This window comes from Dermochelys coriacea, chromosome 23 (assembly GCF_009764565.3).
Source record: "Dermochelys coriacea isolate rDerCor1 chromosome 23, rDerCor1.pri.v4, whole genome shotgun sequence".
NCBI lineage: Eukaryota > Metazoa > Chordata > Testudines > Dermochelyidae > Dermochelys > Dermochelys coriacea.
In genome coordinates this window covers 9,698,397-9,718,937 of record NC_050090.1, presented here as the reverse complement: position 1 = coordinate 9,718,937, position 20,541 = coordinate 9,698,397, and the positions used below count along the sequence as shown (strand labels likewise).

Here is a 20,541-nt window from a genome sequence, read left to right as displayed (position 1 = left end):
ACCAAGTGCTTTCCCTGAACAAGTGGTGGACTGGCTTTGAGTACCACTGAACTAGATGACCTCCTGAGGTCCCTTCCAACCCTGATATTCTATGATTCTATGATTCTAAGATGTGGAGTCAATCCCTTCATGTAGCGGTCTATGACCAAAGTTTCCAACATTTCCTCTGGGTTGTAACCATTTTTGTGCTACGTGCATGAGGTCAAACAATTGGGACCTCGGAGGCTTGCCCTCCTGGTACCTCTACTCATGATATCTCTGGGTCTGTACTGCAGTCATTACCCCCGATCGTGCCAGGATCTCTGCTTTCAACTAGGGTAGTCAACAGCAGCTTCAGCGGGCATGTCATGATAGGATTTGTGGGCTTCTCCACATATGAAGACAGCAAGGATGCTGGCCCACTGGTCTTGGGGCCATGCCTCTCGCAAGGCGGTCCTCTCAAAGGAGAGGAGATATACCTTTATGTCGTCATCGGCTGTCATCTTCGGTATACAACCGGCAGCCCTCCATACTCACAACCCTGTTTTTTGGCAGTGAGGACTTTCAACTGGTCTACCACTTCCTACAAGAGGGCTCGATCCTGGGAGGCCTGCCCTATCAATAATATGTTAGTCCTCTGTTGTAGCTGGATTCTTGTGCCGCCATCACCTGGATTGGATGGCCTCCTGCTGGGCTACAGTGGCTTGTATCAGTGCTTTTATTACCTCTTCCATCATGGTGAGGACACCCAAACCCAGTGCACATTTTTTTTTAAAACTCTCCCCTTCTTCCATGGCGCGGTGAATGATAAATCAACTAATCCCACTTCTAACACCAGTTGTGACAAAGTTCCAAGCCTGTATTGGTGGGTCCTGCACTTCTGGGAGGATTCAGTGGCCTCAGAAACTCAATAAGGCCCCAATGTGACCTCTCTTTTCTCAGTGTAGCGGCAAGAATCACAGCCTATTGAGTTACTGTCATCACTGGCCAGTATGAGAGATAGGAAAGGGGAATACCCCACAGTCTCTGTTGCTCCATAGAGCTCAGTGAACGCAGTTTGGACTCCTGCCTGGACCGGGTCCTGCTTCCCCTCTCAAGGGGCTCTTTGTAGAGTATGGGGGTGGTGGGGTGAACCCGGGCCCGCCCTCTACTCCGGGTTCCAGCCCATGGACCCTAATGGTAGCAGCTGCGGGCGGCTTTCCCTTCACCACTGGAGCTGCTTTGATTCCCTAGGCCACTTCCGCATGGTCCCCTTTTCCTAGCTTCACCCTTACTCCAGGATTCAGCAATGCTTCTTCTCCTCCAGCTCCTTTTATCTGAGCTCTCTTGAGAGAACTGGAAAGGAGAGCTTTTAAGCAGTATGAGTGGGATCTTAATTGGTTCCAGCTGTCTCCCTTAGCATAATGGCCTTAACTGACCCTTAGCAGGTTAATTAGTGTCAGATGCCGGCATTAGCCTAACGACCATAACTGGTTAATTGGCATCAGTTGTCTTGATTGGCCTGGAGTAGCCTTTGTTTGGCTATCCAGAAAAAAGGGACCTGCTCATTCTGAGGCTGATACACCTGCCTTCCACTACTCTCTTATAGCCTTCTGGTCTGAGTTGTCACACTAGCAATAGTACAAACCAACCTCCTTTTCCACAGCAAGGCTTAGCAAAACTCATCAGCCAGAACAGTTGCTGTACACAATTTGAAAACTCACAAAAGTTGGCCTCAGGGCTGCTAAGAACATTTAGAAAATAATGTAGATACGCAGGTGATTTGTCAGTCTTCTCAGTCAAAAGAAACAGTGGTAAAAGAAAAAGAAATATTAAAAAATCTGCTTTGTTGATAGAAAAAGGCCTGGCATTTTCCACCCAAAGGGTGGCTGTTTCACAAAGTTATCAGCATTTGAAAATAGGCCCCATTTTCCACCATTCTGTGTATGGGTCTCTTCTGTGCTGGCTGTGATCTGAAATAGGAGTACTATGTTGTGGTCTACTTCATTAACTGAGAAGACGTTCTTCTTACCTATTTGAGTTCTCAGTTCACCATGTTTTGAAAGAGAGACATGAAAATGGTCAGAAAAGGTTAATTCATGTGAGAGTTTTCTGGTTCCTCAAAGACCTTCTTGCCCGGGCCTTTCTAAGGGTTCCATCCAATTGCCAGTGAAGTAAATAGGAGCCATTACCCAATCACTTCAATCTTTCCAAAGACTCTGCAGTATCACAGAACACATAGAGAAGCTCCCCCCTGTGTGCGCGCGCACACACACACACTGAAGATTCCCAACATAAACTGGATTTTCCCAAGCTCCTTTAATATTATTGAAATGAGGATGTTGTTCTATAGTAGCCATATTAATCCCATGTTTTAGTGATGCTGAGAAATCTGGTTTGAGTGTGTTTGTCTGTGTGAATACTAAGCCCCTTTCTACAATTATCAACAGGTTTTGGGGAAGGCTAACTGTGCTTTCTCTCCTCATCATACACATGGATTTAATGACAATTTATGCACTACTGTCGGAGACATTTGGGTTGTAACAAACTGGATATTAAAAAAAACAAACAAACAACCCTTGATTTTTGCCTTCTCAACATTACCTGAAAGAAAATACCAGCACTCTCAGATTATGCATATTGGCTTTGTATTTCAAGAAGCCCTAACTGGCTTCTGCTCCTCTTCTTGCTCGCCACCACCTGGATTCTGCCTTGTACTGCTCTGATGTCCATGCATTTTCCAGCTCCTACAACTTCTCTTTGTACTCCTCGTCCCTCTGTATGCTTTTGAGTCTGGCTATGTCAATGACTCATAGACTCTAAGGTCAGAAGGGACCATTGTGATCATCTAGTATGACCTTTTGAACAGTTTAGGCCACAAAACCTCACCCATCCACTCCTGTACTAGACCCCTAACTCTGTCTGAGTTACTGAAGTCCTCCAATAGTGATCTAAAGGCTTCAAGTTGCATGTATACTAGTTTAAATCTACAAATGACCCATGACCCATGCTGCAGAAGAAGTCAAACACCCCCAGGGTCTCTGCCAATCTGACTTGAGGGTGGGGAGGAATTCCTTCCAGAACCCAAATATGGTAATCAGTTGGACCCTGAGCATGTGGGCAAGACACACCAGCCAGACACCTCGGAAAGAATTCTCTGTAGTAACTCAGAGCCCTCTCTATCTAGTGTCCCCCTCTGTGGCTGCTGGAGATAGTTACTGCTAACAGTTACAGATTGGCTGCATGCCACTGTAGGCAGTCAGATCATACCATCCCCTCCATAAATTTATCAAGCTCCGTCTTGAAGCCAGTTCGATTTTTTGTCCCTAATACGTACTTTACAACGTAGTTCCAGGGATAGTTCAGTGGTTTGAGCATTGGCCTGCTAATCCCACGGTTGTGAGTTCAGTCCTTGAGGGGGGCCATTTAGGGATCTGGGGCAAAAATAAGGACAGTACTTGGTCCTGCTGTAAAGGCAGGGGAAAATGATTTAGCTGAGGATTGGTCCTGCTTTGAGCAGAGGGTTGGACTAGATGACTTCCTGAGGTCCCTTTCAACCCTGATATTCTATGATGGTTAGAATGCTTCCTCTAATGTCAAGCCTAAACCCTTGGAGTAGGGATAGGCTGAAGGGTAGTATGTTGTATTGAAAATGTTGTTTTCCTAGGGTGAATCTCAGGAATCTTCTGTGTGATGGGTGTATGGTAAATTGGAAATATGCATCCTGCAGGTTGAAGGCTGAAAGCCCTTCTCTAATGCTGGAATTATTGTAGTTAGAATAACCATTATGAACCATTGTGTTCTTACGAATTTGTTGAGTTTGTGTAGATCCAGGATGGGCCTCTACCCGCCCTTCTTCTTCTGTGTTAGAAAATAATGTGAATAGAAACCTCTCCCCCTGTGTTGCATTGATATGGGTTCCACGGCACATAGTTCATAGAATCATAGAATATTATGGTTGTGAGAGACCTCAGGAGGTCATCTAGTCTAATCTCCCACTCAAAGCAGGACCAACACCAACTAAATCATCCTAGCCAGAGCTTTGTCAAGCCTAACCTTAAAAACCTCTAAGGATGGAGATTCCACCACCTCCCTAGGTAACCCATTCCAGTGCTTCACCACTCCCCTAGTGAAATACTGTTTCCTAATATCCAACCTAGACCTCCCACACTGCAACTTGAGACCATTGCTTCTTGTTCTGTCATCTGCCACCGAGAACAACGTAGCTCCATCCTCTTTGGAACCCCCCTTCAGGTAGTTGAAGGCTGCTATAAAATCCCCCTCACTCTTCTCTTCTGCAGACTAAATAACCCCAGTTCCCTCAGCCTCTCCTCATAAATCATGTGTTCCAGTCCCCTAATCATTTTTGTTGCCCTCCACTGGACTCTCTCCAGTTTGTCCTTCCGTAGTGGGGGGACCAAAACTGGACACAATACTCCAGGTGTGGCAGTACCAGTGCCGAATAGAGGAGAATAATCACTTCCCTCAATCTGCTGGCAATGCTCCTACCTAAACAGCCCAATATGCCATTGGCCTTCTTGGCAACAAGAGCACACTGCTGACTCATATCCAACTTCTCTTCCACTGTACTCTCTGGTCCTTTTCTGCAAAACTGCTTCTCAGCCAGTTGGTCCCCAGCATAAAGCAATGCATGGGATTCTTCTTTCCTAAGTGCAGAACTCTGTACTTGTCCGTGTTGAACCTCATCAGATTTCTTTTGACCTAATACTCCAATTTGTCTAGGTCACTCTGAACCCTATCCCTACTCTCCAGCATATCTACCTGTCCCCCAAGCTTAGTGTCATCTGCGAACTTGCAGAGGATGCAATTCATCCCATCATCCAGATCATTAATAAAGATGTTGAACAAAACCGGCCCCAGGACCGACCCCTGGGGCACTCTGCTTGATACCAGCTGCCAACTAGACACTGAGCCATTGATCACTCCCCGTTGAGCCCGACAATCTAGACAGCTTTCTATCCACCTTAGAGTCCATTCATCCAATCCATACTTTTTTTTAAACTTGCTGGCAAGAATACTGTGGGAGACTGTATCAAATATTTTGCTAAAGTCAAGATATATCACATCCACTGCTTTTCCCATATCCACAGAGCCAGTTATCTCATCATAGAAGGCAATCAGGTTGGTCAGGCATGACTTGCCCGTGGTTAATCCATGTTGACTATTCCTGATCACCTTCCTCTCCTCCAATTGCTTCAAAATGGATTCCTTGAGGACCTGCTCCATGATTTTGCTGGGAACTGAAGTGAGGCTGACTGGTCTGTAGTTCCTTGGGTTCTCTTTTTCCCCTTTTTTAAAATATGGGCACTATATTTGACTTTTTCCAATCGTCTGGGACTTCCTCCGATCACCACGAATTTTCAAAGATAACGGCTCATGGCTCTGCAATCACATCAGCCAACTCCCTCAGCACCCTTGGATGCATTAGATGTGGACCCAAGTTGTACAAAGTGATTTATTTCCTGTTGCAGCAGGTGCTTTTGAGAGAGGTGGCAAAGAAATAAAGGGGATGGAGTAACCCTTTTGGATAATCTCTAAAGCCCATTTGTCTGTCGTGATGGCGTTCCAGACTGAGTAAAATGCTGACAGGCGGTCTGTGAATGGACGGGAGACTGTTTCTATTTCTGGAGTTAGAGAGTGTGGTGGTCTCATATCCTTGCCCACACCTTCAAAATAGTTATCTGGAGATGGATTGCTGAGAAATCAAAGGTTGCTCTTGGTTCTGCCGATGTCTGTTTTGTCTTTGTTTACACCATTGGTCGTACTGCCTATGGGGTTGTGAGTATGGCGTTGATCGAAATCTCTGTTCTTAAAACCTACCTTGTTTCTTTTTGTTTGCAGGTACATAAATGCCCAGGATTTTTAAAGTTGTCCTTGAGTCTTTTACCTTGTGTAGCGACTGATCGGTTTTACCTGCGAATAGATTTGAGCCTTCAAAGGGTAAATCTTCTACCATTGCTTGGACCTCCTTGGGGAACCCACAGAGATGGAGCCATGGTTCATGGTGCGTAACCACGGATGTCGCGATGGGGTGTGCTGCTGTGTCTGGAATGTCCCCTGGGCTGGGACACAGTGGAATGGGAGGGCCTGCATCCCCCATGCCACCCAACTTGTTGGTGGCAATCTCCCCCTCTCCCAGGTCCTTTGGAGGCCTGGGCTTATTACTACTGTTTGTACTGTTACTGCTCTGCCCCTGCCTGAGGGTCTGAGCGCCTGACTCATTGTTGCCCTGACCTGAGCTATGGCCCGGGTTCACTGTGCTTATTTCAGTTGCCACAAGGGCTGCCGAGAGAGACTCCTGTGGCAGAACTAATTCCCCACAAACATCAACAATGTGCCGTGAGCCGGTGTGGCTCCCCGCCATCCCGGAGAGGGACGAGCTCCAGCTAGCCCCTTTACACCCCTCCTAAAGATAAGGTCAGGATGACAGTGTGATGGATAGAGATGTAGAAGGTGATGGGTGGTAACCGGCTATGTCAGAGCATGTCAATGAATTACATCAGAAGGCCAATATTAAACTTGTTTGTCCTGATGTATAAAATGGAGTCTCAGAGGGAGTGTCTTTGGCTAGCCTAAGGGGCAGTGGAAAGTTCCACCACTGATTGAGCTGTAACAGGCATACATGTGTTAGTGGTTACATGTTACCACTGTAACAGGCATACATGTGTTAGTGGTCCTGTAGAGTCTGTAAGACACTAGGACCATGCCTTCTTGATAATAAACTTGGCCGGGTGCCTTTGCTAATACCTGAGTCTATGAATTTATTGGGCAGTTCAACTGAAGTCTGCTATCTCAGCTGTCTGTGCAGAGCTGGGGCAGCATACAGAGAGAACACACACACATAGCCAAACATCTATCAACAATCACCACCCTCGACCTCACAAAGGGCTACTAGCCAAAGCTTGAGAGAGAAGACAGTTTTTGCCTAGCCAAGTGGGCTCTACCAGTTTATCTGGATGCCCTTCAGTCTCCATTGGGACCCTGCGACATTCCACAGGCTGATGGATTGTCTCCTGCATCCCCACAGTTCCTACGCTGCAGCATACCTTGATGATGTGCTGATATACAGCCAAAACTGGGAAGATCATCTCAACCAGGTGATGGCTGTTCTACGGGTCCTGCAAACCTCAGGCCTAACTGCCAACTCAAAGAAGTGTTGGATCAGGTGACAGGAAATTACATATGTTGGATACACCCTAGGCCAACGACAGGTATGGCACCTCATTGGAAAGATTCAGGCCTTGCAGGCCTGCCCACCATGAAACAACAAGTGTGCCAGTTCCTGGGGCTAGCCGGCTACTACCATCATTTCATCCCCCAGTTTGCTTCCATTGCAGCCCACTGATCAAACTCATAACCAAAGACAGCCTGCGCTGCATATGCTGGACACCTGAATGCAAGGAGGCCGTCCAGATCTTCAAGGCCTGCCTGTGTCAGGAGCCAGTGCTGTACAGCACAGACTTCATCTGCAGATTCCTTGTCCAGCCAGACATCTCAAAGGTGGGACTTGAGGCTCTCCTCTTCCATGAGATCAGGCTTGAGACTGACTGTGGTAGTTGCCTGCCCCAGCCAGGCATCTGGGCTAAAGACTGCCAATAGATTGGTCCCGAGGGGCCAGAGCTGTAGACTCTTTATTGATTTACTGTGCTAATCCCTGTTGATAGGCTCTCAGCCTCAAGGTGGCTCAGCGAGGCATAGTGGTATCCTTCTGACACTGATAGGGAGAAACCACTCCAAGCCACTACACTCTGTGTGTATGTTGTAACAGAAGAATACTTACAAATGAAAAATGGTAACAGGAGGGAAAGGAAAGATGGAAGAAATCCCTCTACAATTTGCCATGGGGTAGATATCTGCATTATTTTTAACCATGATCTAAGGTTAAAAACAAAGTAATACCTGTCAAAGGGCTATTCAGTAAAAAAATTATGAAGTCATCTTCATTCAGGAGAAAGAAGCAATAATGGGTACATAGCAAGCACTTTTTCTTTGCATCTCATCTCACTGGTGAGACTGCTCTATAGAAGTCTGTGGGAAGGGGATATGTGTTAATTACTGTTGGCAGATGTCATTGTTATCCTTCCTCCCAAGAACCATATTTTGATCCCAGGGTCACACGGAGGTTTTTGGGAGACCAGGGCAAAATCTGAAATTGAGGCCCTCCATCCTTCCACTAAAACACCGAGGGGAGGCTCCAGAGATGTGGGGTGGGTTGGAGAGTGAGCCTGCCCAGTACTCACTCTGCAGTGGCAGCCCTGTGCTGCTGGGCCCAGCCCTCCACACAGGATCACAGATGCCACTGCGACTCCACATTCCAGTTGCAATGCCACTTGATTTGAGAGGGACTCTCAAATGAGGAGCCAGGGGAAAATGCCCCTTCTGACCCTCCTCCCCAGATGGCCCTACTTGCTGGCCCCCCAATGTAGCACCATACCTGGAGAAGCATTATACTATCTGTGTGAGGAAGAGATTTTATACAGTGACACTAAGATGTGTTTCAGGCCTGCATGCGATATGGATGCTGTGCAATCTGTGTCTGAAAGGTTCCTTTTGTATGAGTCAAATCTCTGATTCGAATCTGATTTGGTAGCTATTATTAGGAGTGTTAATGATGGTAATGTAGGATTCAGGCCTGCATATGCACTTGAGATATAATTTTGAGTCTTGTTTGCCCATTTGATTTTTGATACTCTTATATCTTTACTGAACAAAGACACTGTGTGTTGCTTCTGCTGAGCCAGATGGGTTTGTTAGTATAATGAGAAAAAGATAAGAAACAGCTAAAATGTTACTGGATATGGTGGGAGTATAATATACGAGCATAGACTTGAAGACTGCCTCAACTCCTATCTCAAAGCAAGGTCAAGCAACCAGTCAAGAGGGGCAAAGGGTAATGGGGGAGAAGTTATAAGAAACATTAAAAGACCAAAGAAATGCTTGTCCTTGACCGCAGCACAACCTCACTCCTTACCCCTCCCATGGGATATAAAAGAGGTGGTACAAAGCCCCCAGACTCACAACCCCCCAAAACGGATCATGACCATAAATTGTAAGGGGTGGGACCAAGGGTGTGCATTACTGGTATAATTATGCCTGCTAAGAAGTGGGGAATGGGAACACTGGGAAAAGGCTCTGCAGCATCAGAGCTATGGATATGCTTGCTTAAAACTAACCCCCCAAAACATTGCATTGCCTGCACTTCAGACTTCTGGTCTTCTGCTTTCTGTCTGCATGACAAGAACCAGCGTGGGGTGAAGGAAAAGCCCCCTAATAGGTATGCATATGCACTTTGCAAAAGTCTTTATGATAACACAAGGTGCCAGGTAGTGGAGAATCAGCTCCACAATACTGACATCCCACAGTCACCCTCCCAGCCTGTTTTGCCACTTTCATCACTAGCGGCATGGCTGGCTGATATGACCAATTGATATCACCTGCTCTCACCTACTGTACATGCTAACCCCCCATGCTGGTCTTTGGAAATCTTGGAGGGAACAGTAAGGTGATAACTGTCTACACAGCAAGCTACTTAATAAGTCTCAGTCATTGTTCTTGTAAAGAAGCCTGACTGTGTCCTCTGCACTAGATGGCTATGGACTCCAGATTGCAGAGCTGAGGGTTTGTTTTTTTCTATAGTGGGGAGATGCTGCATTATACATTCCCACCCCCCTTTTGTTCACTAATGTCCTTTTGTCCTATTTCTATGCCTTTGCTCCATTCTCCTCCATACAGTTGGACAGAGACAAGGCTCCCAATTCATTATTTATTCAAAATCCACATAAAATTAGTGAATGGATTAATAATAAAATACTGATGAACTTTGAAATTCTTACCTTTTGATTTCCAAATACGATACAGAAGGTAGACAACGGTGCCAGTGCCAATTCCGATGATGGTGATTGTACTTATCCGGGGGTGCGATTTTACCAAGCTAAGGACTCTGGAACCTAAAAATGTTTGAAGTTTTCAATTATATTTAATCTTCCTTTTGAAAATTATTTTCATTTTAAACAAAGAAAATAAGTCTCACTGCTTCTTCTGCTTTAAAAATAAGATTTTATATGCTTCCTAGGTATTGAGGGACAGAAATGTGGAGAGAACATTACAATAGCTGTAGATATAGAACTCCTTTATAGGTTCCTTTGGGGAACTCGCCAGAATGTAAAAATATTCAGTACCCAACATCTACTCTTGTTCTGAAAAGGGAAAGAGAATTTTATTTATCTGTTTAGTAATTGGAATGCTTCAAGATGTGTTGCCTATATGAGTTTCACTGGTGTGCATGGGCTCCATGTTCTGGAGATTGCAATGCTTCACTTAGTATTGTCTGTTCTTTGCACCTGCTCCTTTCATAGCCTCAAATCATTCTCCCCTCACCAGTATAAAAGGGGGCAGAGTGACCAATTGACCTTCAATTCCTTTGCAAATGTCCAGTTCCAAGTATTAGACTCAGCAGTAGCAGTGAAAGCAAAGTGAGTCATTGAACACATATAGATAACATATCTCAAAGAACTCCAGTTATAGAAGTGGTAAGTATGTTCTCTTCCTTTTTTGAGTGCTTTTCTATGTGCATTCAATGTCTGGTGACTCCCCAGCAGTATACCATAAAGGCAGAGGGTACTGCAAATCTAATTAAATAGAGATTTTAATACAGCCCTGCCAAACTGACAGGTTTCAGAATAGCAGCCATGTTAGAAATAAAAGAAAATAAAAGAAAAAATAAAAGAAAATAACAGAACGCCACTAGCCATCACCTTCAGCCCACAACTAAAACCTCTCCAACTCATCATCAAGGATCTACAACCTATCCTGAAGGATGACCCATCACTCACAGATCTTGAAGGACAGAACAGTCCTTGCTTACAGACAGCCCCCCAACCTGAAGCAAATACTCACCAGCAACCATACACCACACAACAGAACCACTAACCCAGGAACCTATCCTTGCAACAAAGCCCGTTGCCAACTCTGTCCACATATCTATTCAGGGGACACCATCATAGGGCCTAATCACATCAGCCACACTGTCAGAGGCTTGTTCACCTGCGCATCTACCAATGTGCTATATGCCATCATGTGCCAGCAATGCCCCTCTGCCATGTACATTGGTCAAACTGGACAGTCTCTACGTAAAAGAATAAATGGACACAAATCAGACGTCAAGAATTATAACATTCAAAAACCACTCAGAGAACACTTTAATCTCTCCTGTCACTCGATTACAGACCTGAGAGTGGCTATCCTTCAACAAAAAAACTTCAAAAACAGACTCCAACGAGAGACTGCTGAATTGGAATTAATTTGCAAACCGGATACAATTAACTTAGGCTTGAATAGAGACTGGGAATGGATGAGTCATTACACAAAGTAAAACTATTTTCCCATGTTATTTCTCCCCCCACCCCACCCCCTACTGTTCCTCAGATGTTCTTGTTAACTTCTGGAAATGGCCTACGTTGCTTGTCACCATGAAAGGTTTTCCTCCTCCCCCCCTCCCGCTGCTGGTGATGGCTCATCTTAAGTGATCATGTGTATGATAAAACCCATTGTTTCATGTTCTCTGTGTGTGTATATAAATCTCCCCACTGTATTTTCCACCAAATGCATCTGATGAAGTGAGCTATAGCTCACAAAAGCTTATGCTCAAATAAATTTGTTAGTCTCTAAGGTGTCACAAGTACTCCTTTTCCTTCTGCCAAACTGAGCATCTGCATGTGATGCCTGCACAACAGAGTCATGTACATCATTCCAGTTAGCAACCCTACAAATGTTAACTATAGGAACACCTCTTAACAAAACTATGGGGGCTGCCTATGCCCCGGTTGATTATAGCCCAACGTTCTCAAGGAGCTGTAAATTGACCATTTCATAACATAACTTTATACAACCTGACACCCATCTAGAAGTTCATTGGCTGGAAATTCTCTGATCCTTAAGGTATGTTTACACTGTAGCTGGGAGGATGCTTCCCAGCACGAATAGAGGGGCATGCATTAGATTTGCTTAAGCTATCATGCTAAAAATATCAGTGGGTCTGCAGTGGCACAGGGTAACTGCCTGAGTAGAAACCCACCTGAGCGCCTGGGTACATAGGTGGCTGGCCTGAGCTCTTGCCCATGCAACCATGGCCACAATGGTATTTTTAGTATTCTAGCTCAATCAGAGCTATCACGTGTCTGGCTATCAGAGCTGGGAAGGTGGCTTTCACGTGCATTGCAGATGTACCTTTAGATCTTTCACCAATAGACACATCCCCTAGGGGGTGACTTAAATGGTTTTGTTGTATTTAAATCAAAGAACATAGACTATAGGACATCTAATGTGTACAATGCTACTTGATAGAAATTGGTTTCAGAAAAAAACACCACTGGATGTATAGATTGAATTACATGAAAATCAGACAGCAGATTAGGAAGACTTCAGGTGGTCTGAGTAACATTGTCTGTGTAAAATCATACATGGCAACTCTGCCATAAGTGCTTGCAACTCATTTACTGCACACACCAATGTAATGGCCTTGAAGAATATTGCCATATGGAGAAATGCATCAAGGTACAGGCATCAATGGTTCTAAAAGAACACCTACAAATCTGTAAGAACAACGTTGAGATTCCAGAAAGGGGTAGGCTGCCAGACAGGGCGGGGGGGGGGATCTAACAAGTCCTTTAAAAAAGAATTCCCCAAAGGATGAGAAAAAAAAGTCCACTACTGGCAGATGATGAGCCGGAATAGCATCCTTATGTATACACAGAGAACTATTGGAAAGATTGGAGGTTTCCAAAAATGAAAGGTAATCAAGAATTTCAGGAATCACCATTTGTATTGGAGAATGTTAGCATTGTGTTGACCAAATAGAAACACATTTCCATTTTCCTTGTAAATGCTCCTAGTACAAGATTTCCTACATTCAATCCACATCTAGTGAAAATCAACAGAATGACAGTTTTCTTCATATCTGTCAGCCAGATAGTTTTCATGCCATGAAATGATGGAATATAGAGATGGATGAAGAGTGGTTCCATTGTTCTTGGTGAACAAGTCTGCACACAGGGGAAGAGGCATCGGAGTAAGCACCTACACTATACTGAGCTCCTGGAACCCATTCTGTCTGGGCCAGATTGGACATAGAAGAAAAAACAAGGCTCTGTCTTGTTAGATTTTCCTCAGCACTCATAAAATTAAGGTAATCAGAGAGTAAGAATAAAACAGACTCCGGGTTAATTGAATCAAATGTATCCCCTTGACAATCCAGACTTTATTCCCATTTTGAACAGAAAGCCATATACTTCTTGTTGTGCTTGGTGATATACCATGATATATCATGTGGCACACCTCATTGATCGAATACAGATTTGATGACCAAGTCCTTTGTACTACATTTGTGTTCATCTAGAGAAATATCTACTTAGATAGTCTGCTAGCAAATAGTGATGACCTGGCAGATGAACAACGGATATTGTTATGCTGTGCCCAATACACCAGTTCCATGGCAAGAGTGCTTCCCTATATAAGAAAGTATACCTGCTTGTTCACATGAAACAATGACACAGTATTGTTGATCATAATTTAAATATGTTGTCCTACAACGTGAGAGAGAAAGGATGTTGTATAGCTTGAACTGGGATTTGTGAGTCTCTGCCATTCACCAAACTAACTCCTGGTACAATTTGTAATAATCAGGAGGTTAAGTCTGAGGCAATACAGCAACTTTCTCCAATGCTGAAGGGGATGTCTGTGTTAGGATAATATCAACACCCTGATGCAGGGCAACATCCTCAATGAGATGTATGTGTCAGGGGAGGATGCAGTGCCATATTCTGCTGATATAATTGCAGATGGGTCCTGAGGTATAGGTGACCTGTCTCAGGAAGTAGATGGGATAAACACTAGGAAGAGAGAAGAGTTATTTAAGTTAAGCACCAATTTTGACATAAGAATAAATGGATACAAACTGGCCATCAACAAGTTTAGGCTTGAAATTAGACAAAGGTTTCAAGCCATAACAGGAATGAAGTTCTCGAACAGCCTTCCAAGGGCGGCTGGGGGAAAAAAACTAATTGGCTTGAAGACTGAGCTTGATAAATTTATGGAAGTGTTTTTATAATGAGAGTGTCTACAATGGCCTATTTCCAATCTGTGACTACTAGTAGTAAATACCTCCAACAACTGGAGGTGGGAGGCTGGTTCAGCCTCAGCTGGAGTAGTATGTCCAGTTTTGGTCACCAAGGTATAGAAAAGGTATAAAGAAACTGGAAAGGATCCAGAGGTGAGTGACAAAGATGATCAAAGAGATGGAATGCAAGCGCTATGAGCAAAGGACAAAAGAACTGAGTTTAGTCTGGAAAAGAGGAGATTAAGGGGGACATGATAGCAGCTGATATATAAAGCTGGAGAAAAAAAATTCTCTTTTGCCACAGAGGACAGGAGAAGAAGCAATGCTTTCAAACTACAGCATAGCAGATTTAGATTAAATCTCAGGAAAAATTTCCTAACTGTAAGAACAGTAGGACAATGGAACAAACTGTCTAGGGAAGTTGTGGAAGCTTCTTCACTGGAGGTTTTCAAAGAGACTGGATAGCCATCTGTCTTGGATTGTTTAGACTCAACAAATCCTGAATCTTGGCAGGGGGTTAGACTAGATGACCCTTCTTATCCTTTCTAGTCCTATGGTTCTATGATTCTATGTTCTTATGGTCTTATGTAGATCAATAATAAGAAAGAAAATATCATAATGCCACTTACATAAATTCATGGTATGCCCACACCTTGAATACTGTATGCAGTTCTGGTCATCTCATCTCACAAAAAGATGTATTAGAACTTAAAAAGGAACAGAAAAGTGCAACAAAATAGTAAGTGTGTGGAACAGCTTCCATATAAGGAGAGATTAAAAAGAGTATTCTTTTTTTTATTTCATCTCAAGCATCTAGCACTGGCCACTGTCAGAAGACAGGATACTGGGCTAGATGGACCATTGGTCTGATCCAGTATGGCCATTCTTATGTAGCCAGAGGATATGAGTCCATTATGCTCATGGGCAAGGGTCTATGGCTGTACTGTGCAGGAGGTCAGACTCACTAGACGATCATGATGGTTCCTTCTGTCTTTAAAGTCTATACATCTCTGTTGAGGTGTATAAACCTCTTATTGGACAGGAGGGGGTTAAGGAGCAACTCTGGGCTAAGGAGGCCCCATCCCTCTGCCCATGCTGAGCCTGCTCTAGTTGAAGGTAGGATTTAAAAAGCAGCCAGACAGCTCAGTTAGTGCTGACATGGCAGGAAGGAGGACTTGTTCTGGGAGCTTCAGAGCAGGGCAGGACCTGAACCCTCACAAAACTGGGGAAAAGATGAGCTGCAGCTATGCGGAACTGGGACCAGAGCTGGGAGCCCAGATGGCAGGTAGCTGGGATGAAGAGGGAGGTAGAAAGTGATCCAGGGAAGCTGACTTAAGGCTGATGCAAGGCACCACAGGTTAAGCGAATCCAAATCAGCCTCTTAGATTCTAGGTCACAATCCGGTGGAGTGAGTTGGCCCAGGTTCCTTTGCATCATCCCCTGAACTGTGCCCACTAAGTGGAGTTGCCACTCCCTGAACTGTACCCACTAGGTGGAGTTGCTTCCCTGGGTGCTACCACAAGCCTGCCTCCTGATCTATTTCTATAAGTCATATGGGTGAAAAGAAAATGGCCAGCAGGATGGATACCACTTAGCAAGTATTGGCTTAACCTGCTTTCATTTGCCTTTAACCATAGTCTGCCCTCCAACATAGATGAATAACAGCATGACAACCTTGGAGAATATGCATATGAGACATCTTCGCTATCAAAAGAGGAGAACAGTACTACTTCATCTTCCTGTGTAGGAGCTGATCCTACAGGAGTCCTCAGCCACAGTAAGTCCTGACAATACTACGTGGATAGCAATGGAGACTCAGGGAAGGCAAATGTAGCCAGATCTTTGATGCCTGTGCTCAGTGCAAACCTAATACCAAGGAATAAGACCTAGATATAGCGACTGCCAAGGCTAACAGCTTCTGAAACACTAGCTCCAAAACTGTTGGCATCAGGGACACCAGGGTGTGTAATGTTGTTGCCTTAAAGCTTTAACCCTGGAACGAACAGCTGTTACTGCATTGAATCTGAAGGAAATGGAGCTGAGGAGAATGCTGTTGCCACTGAAGGAATCTCTCTGCTTGGTGTCTGAGAATTGGACACCGGCAGCCCCAAGTTCTTAAGGGATCTTTCTTTGTGATACCTGGAGAGATCTATGGTCATCTGAGGAGAAGATATTTTTGAAGAGCATAAAAGGGGTGATGTGTCAATCTTCCTTTCTGAAACTGTTTTAGTAGGGGACCAATCCCTATGCTCCTTTTGGGAACTGTGTTTACTGCGTCTGTCCCAGTAAAGGCTGAGGTAACAGGGACTGCTGAGACTAAGGACACAGAAGGGGTGCTTTTGGCTGACAATTTTCCGGGATGAGAGGGAATCCTGCCTTCTTCCCAGGTCTGAAGCAGTCCTCATTGATTTCTCTAACAGAAAAAGTTTTAGCTGTTTCCCCCTGAATCTAGCAGCCATTCTCGTAAGGGATTTACCATCCTTACCTCTTTCCCTAACATGTCCCTCATCCATGCAATAAAGATATATATATAGTGAGTGTCATAGAGCCACATGTGACAAAAAGCATGTAAAACCTGGGGAGTTTGGCACATGAGGAAATTTCCCTATCCTGGGGAAAAACAACCCACTATTAAACTGAAAATGTATTAGATAAATTACAGTATATGCTAACTACCACTAACTAAACTATTTACAGATAAACTAAGATATGAATGGATAAGATGAACACTGCCAGCTATCTCTGCCTCAAAGCCAAGAGTGGGGAAAGGAACTGAGAGTCAGTTGGTCACTCCACCCCCTTTTATATGGTCAAGGGGGGGGAGGGATGGAGGCTATACAGGGGGCTATGCAGTACCCTGGCCAAAGTCTCTAGCTCCTTCCTCTGCCACCCCACAGCAGAGAACCCCTCAGGGGTTTTCTCCTTTGCATCCTCCAGGTACAGCCATGCTAGTCCCACTGAGCAGTAATGGTGGAACCTGGGGTTGCACGGGAGCAGGTACTGGAGAACAAGCCTGTTGTTGCATTGTGCAGAAACAGGCAGAATGGAACCACTGGCTGTGGCAGTGACCCTGGAGCATCTGCAGAACCTCTGGATGCTGCCTTCTCAGGTGGGACCAGGGGGCACTGTTCCCAGATTCCCTTTTCATATGATCGCGTAGGGAACTCCCTTCACAGTGGAGGCTATAAATCACATTTGGGTGCCCAGCCACCACTCTATAGTGCTCTCAAATACTGAAGCAGCAACAGCACCTAGAGTGGCTGGCAAGGAGCTACTTTATCCAGCTTTGCTTTGCTAACTTCTACCTGATTCGCCTCCCTCTGGTCAGTAGGCAGGTTTTTGGCTTTTTCTGGAAAGTCCGTCAGAGTGTCCTACACCCACAAATTCTCCAACCCTCCACTTCCCTTTCCCTGCCCTGACTAAAGGATGTACTGAAAATTGCAAACCAATTTGTAAAATTTACAAGGCTCTCGAAAAAGTGAAATTGGCACGAGCCTTCTAGCTGGCAGCCACCTCCCTGAAAAATTAGTTATTCTGCAAACAGATTTTTTTCACAATTTATGTTCTACAAAATTTCATTTGGTTTTTAAATTTTTGTTCTTAATTCAGGACAATTTTTTTTTCTGAAACCTCAAAATTTTCCTTAGGGTGGAAATTCTATTTTCCAGCCAGCTGTGATGATCATCTCATCTGATCTCCTGCAAAAACAAAGGCCAGAAAATCCAACCAAAAAACCTCACTGAATGTGTGACCTCACACCTTCAGTTCAATGGTGATTCAGAATCAGATCTTCTGAAGTCACTGACATTACTCAAAGATGTTCATTTAGGTAACCTTTATGAAAATAGAAACCCTTTCATTCCAATATTTTCTGGGTTGAAAGTCCATGGATTTATAAATATAACTGTATAGTCCATCAGCAATGTGACACAGTGGGATATGTCTGTATCAGGTTGTGAACTCCATTTTCTATTATAGGGTGAACACATGTCTCACAAGTTGAACTGAGGGCAGCTTACTGCATTACATTCTAGAGAAGGCCTATGAAGAAAACACACCTGACATCCTACTGAAGGACTGTCATAGGGAGCCACAGGATACCTATCTAGGCTGATGAACTTTGACATCTCTCAACTGCTGGCCCAGACGTATTGAACAATGTTTCTTCTACATGATGTTTCTGCATAGGACAAGTCTGACTGGGGGAGGGACATGAAGACTTCCATCTGAGCACATGGCTGAAGGCTACAGAGACTGTGTGTAAGAACGGGTGCTGCTCCAAGCAGGGGAGTTAAGCCTGAAAGGTGTACTTGCAGGAAAGAGAGAAGGCAGGAAAGCATCTGCACAGCCTGAAAACACTAGCGAATATCAGACTCACAGAAGAGATGACAGGTTTCAGAGTAGCAGCCGTGTTAGTCTGTATTCGCAAAAAGAAAAGGAGTACTTGTGGCACCTTAGAGACTAACAAATTTATTAGAGCATAAGAAGAGATGAGATGACACTACAGAAGGGTGAGCCTCAGGACTTCTGCTGTTTTTCAAACGTCTTGTTTGCTTTTCATAGCAAGGCAACTGCGGTTAAGAAATTCTCTTCCTAAGCATGTGTTCTTGCTTTCCCGCCACACTGTCCCTGAAAAGGTTAATTTAAAAATCCAGTGTGCCCACAGTATCAGTGGAACTCTGGAGGAGTGGATATAAGTGACTGGAGAGCTTGACTGGTCTGAGACACTAATTTTAGGGTCTAGAACTTCTGGACTGCAGAGTTCCAAATCCCTAGGAAGCAATCAGGAGGGTGCCCACAAGCCCAGAACAAGAAGTAGTGTCTCTGCCCACACCCAGTTGGCTTGGGTGCACATGAGACCCAGCAATTGGATTCACTCACAATTGGATTCAGAGTGGTGACTGTATAAAGAGATACTGAGTCAGGTTGTAACAAGCTGGTCCTGGGTCAGTCCACAGACATTATCTCAACCATCCTATAAAAGTCCTGTCTAAAAAAATAAGTTGAAAAAAATGCAAAACTAGCAAAAACTTGGAACTGAAATAATAGGAAAACACTAATCATGTATTCACTCAGACATGTACACAAAGGGAAGTTCCTCTTTCTTTCGACAGATAATTAAAACTTCCCTTTTATATTTTGCTATTCAGTATCTCAACTTTGAAGAGTATTTTGACACACAAAATGTAGGTGAAAGGTTAGATGTTAGTTCTGTCATAATAAACACTCTCTTCCTCCCACAAATCATAATTTTGAGGTTCAATTTTTAACTCCACAGATCTATGTCTGCCATCCCAACACCAATGTATACAATAAAATGAGTGGTTAGACTTACATAGGGATTTCATCCACTCCTTTGATAAATCACAGATTGAAACACAAAAGGGATAAAAAGATTAGAAAAACATATTTTTATTTTTCAAAATCATATCTGTTGACATTATACATTCAATTTTGACATTCCAGATCTCCTTAGATGCATATATTTGGAGGACTAAATTGTTATAGTTGATTAAAAATAAAGATGGACCTGATCTGTAAAATTCAGATCTGAACTTTGAACACTCTAAAAGTTGGGAGTTTGTACCCAGACTTTTAGCTTTTCCCATTACAGAAAAAGGAATGAAACCATAGACTCCTAGAAATGTCAGGCTAGAAAGGAACTTGAGAAGTAATCAAGTCCATCCACCTACACTGAGGTAGGACCAAGTAAACCTAGACCATACCTGATATAGGTTTGTCCAATGTCTTCTTAAAAACCTCCAGTGATGGGAATCCCAAAACCTTCCTTGGGAAGACTATTCCAGGGTTTAACTACCCTTATAGTTAGAAAGTTTTTACTACTATCTAACCTAAATCTTTCTTGCTTCAGATTAAGTCCATTTCTTCTTCTCCTAACTTCAGAGGACATTGAGAACAATTGATCATAGACCCAGGACTGACCCCTGTGGGACCCCATTAGATATGACCTCCCAGTTTGGCAGCAAACAGTTGATAACTACTCTTTGAGTACAGCCAGTTCTACCCTCATCTTATATTAATTTCATCTAGCCCACATTACCCTAGTTTCATTATGAGAATGTCATTTTGCACTTTGTCAAAAGCCTTCCTAAAATCAAGATATAACACCTCTATAGTGCTTTCCCTGTCCACTAGGCCAGTAACCCTGTCAAAGGAGGAAAGGCAACATGTAGATCTGAATCTGAGTTCAGATTTTCACAAGTTTAGGTGAAAAATGGTAAGGATTGGTCTACAGCATTCTTCGTAAAGAATTTCTGCCATTGTCCAACCTGCCCTAATTTTTATGTATAAAGCCCACATCTTACCAAGATCTACATACTTGCTTAATTATGCCATGTACTTAATTAATCTCATTGACTTCACTGGAACTACATTCATTTTAATTAAAACACCTATTTTTACTTTAGTTTAATTCACTTCTGTGGGAC

General features: G+C 43.8%; 1 long non-coding RNA gene across 1 annotated transcript; it reads right to left on the bottom strand.

The window, feature by feature from the left end:
• Positions 1-383: 383 nt before the first annotated feature.
• LOC122457304 lies at positions 384-19,468 on the bottom strand. Its single transcript, XR_006276791.1, has 3 exons — positions 19,428-19,468; positions 9,799-9,926; positions 384-393 (listed from the first exon to the last, which is right to left on the bottom strand). It is a non-coding gene; the product is annotated as an uncharacterized LOC122457304 (long non-coding RNA).
• Between the last annotated feature and the right edge of the window lie 1,073 nt (positions 19,469-20,541).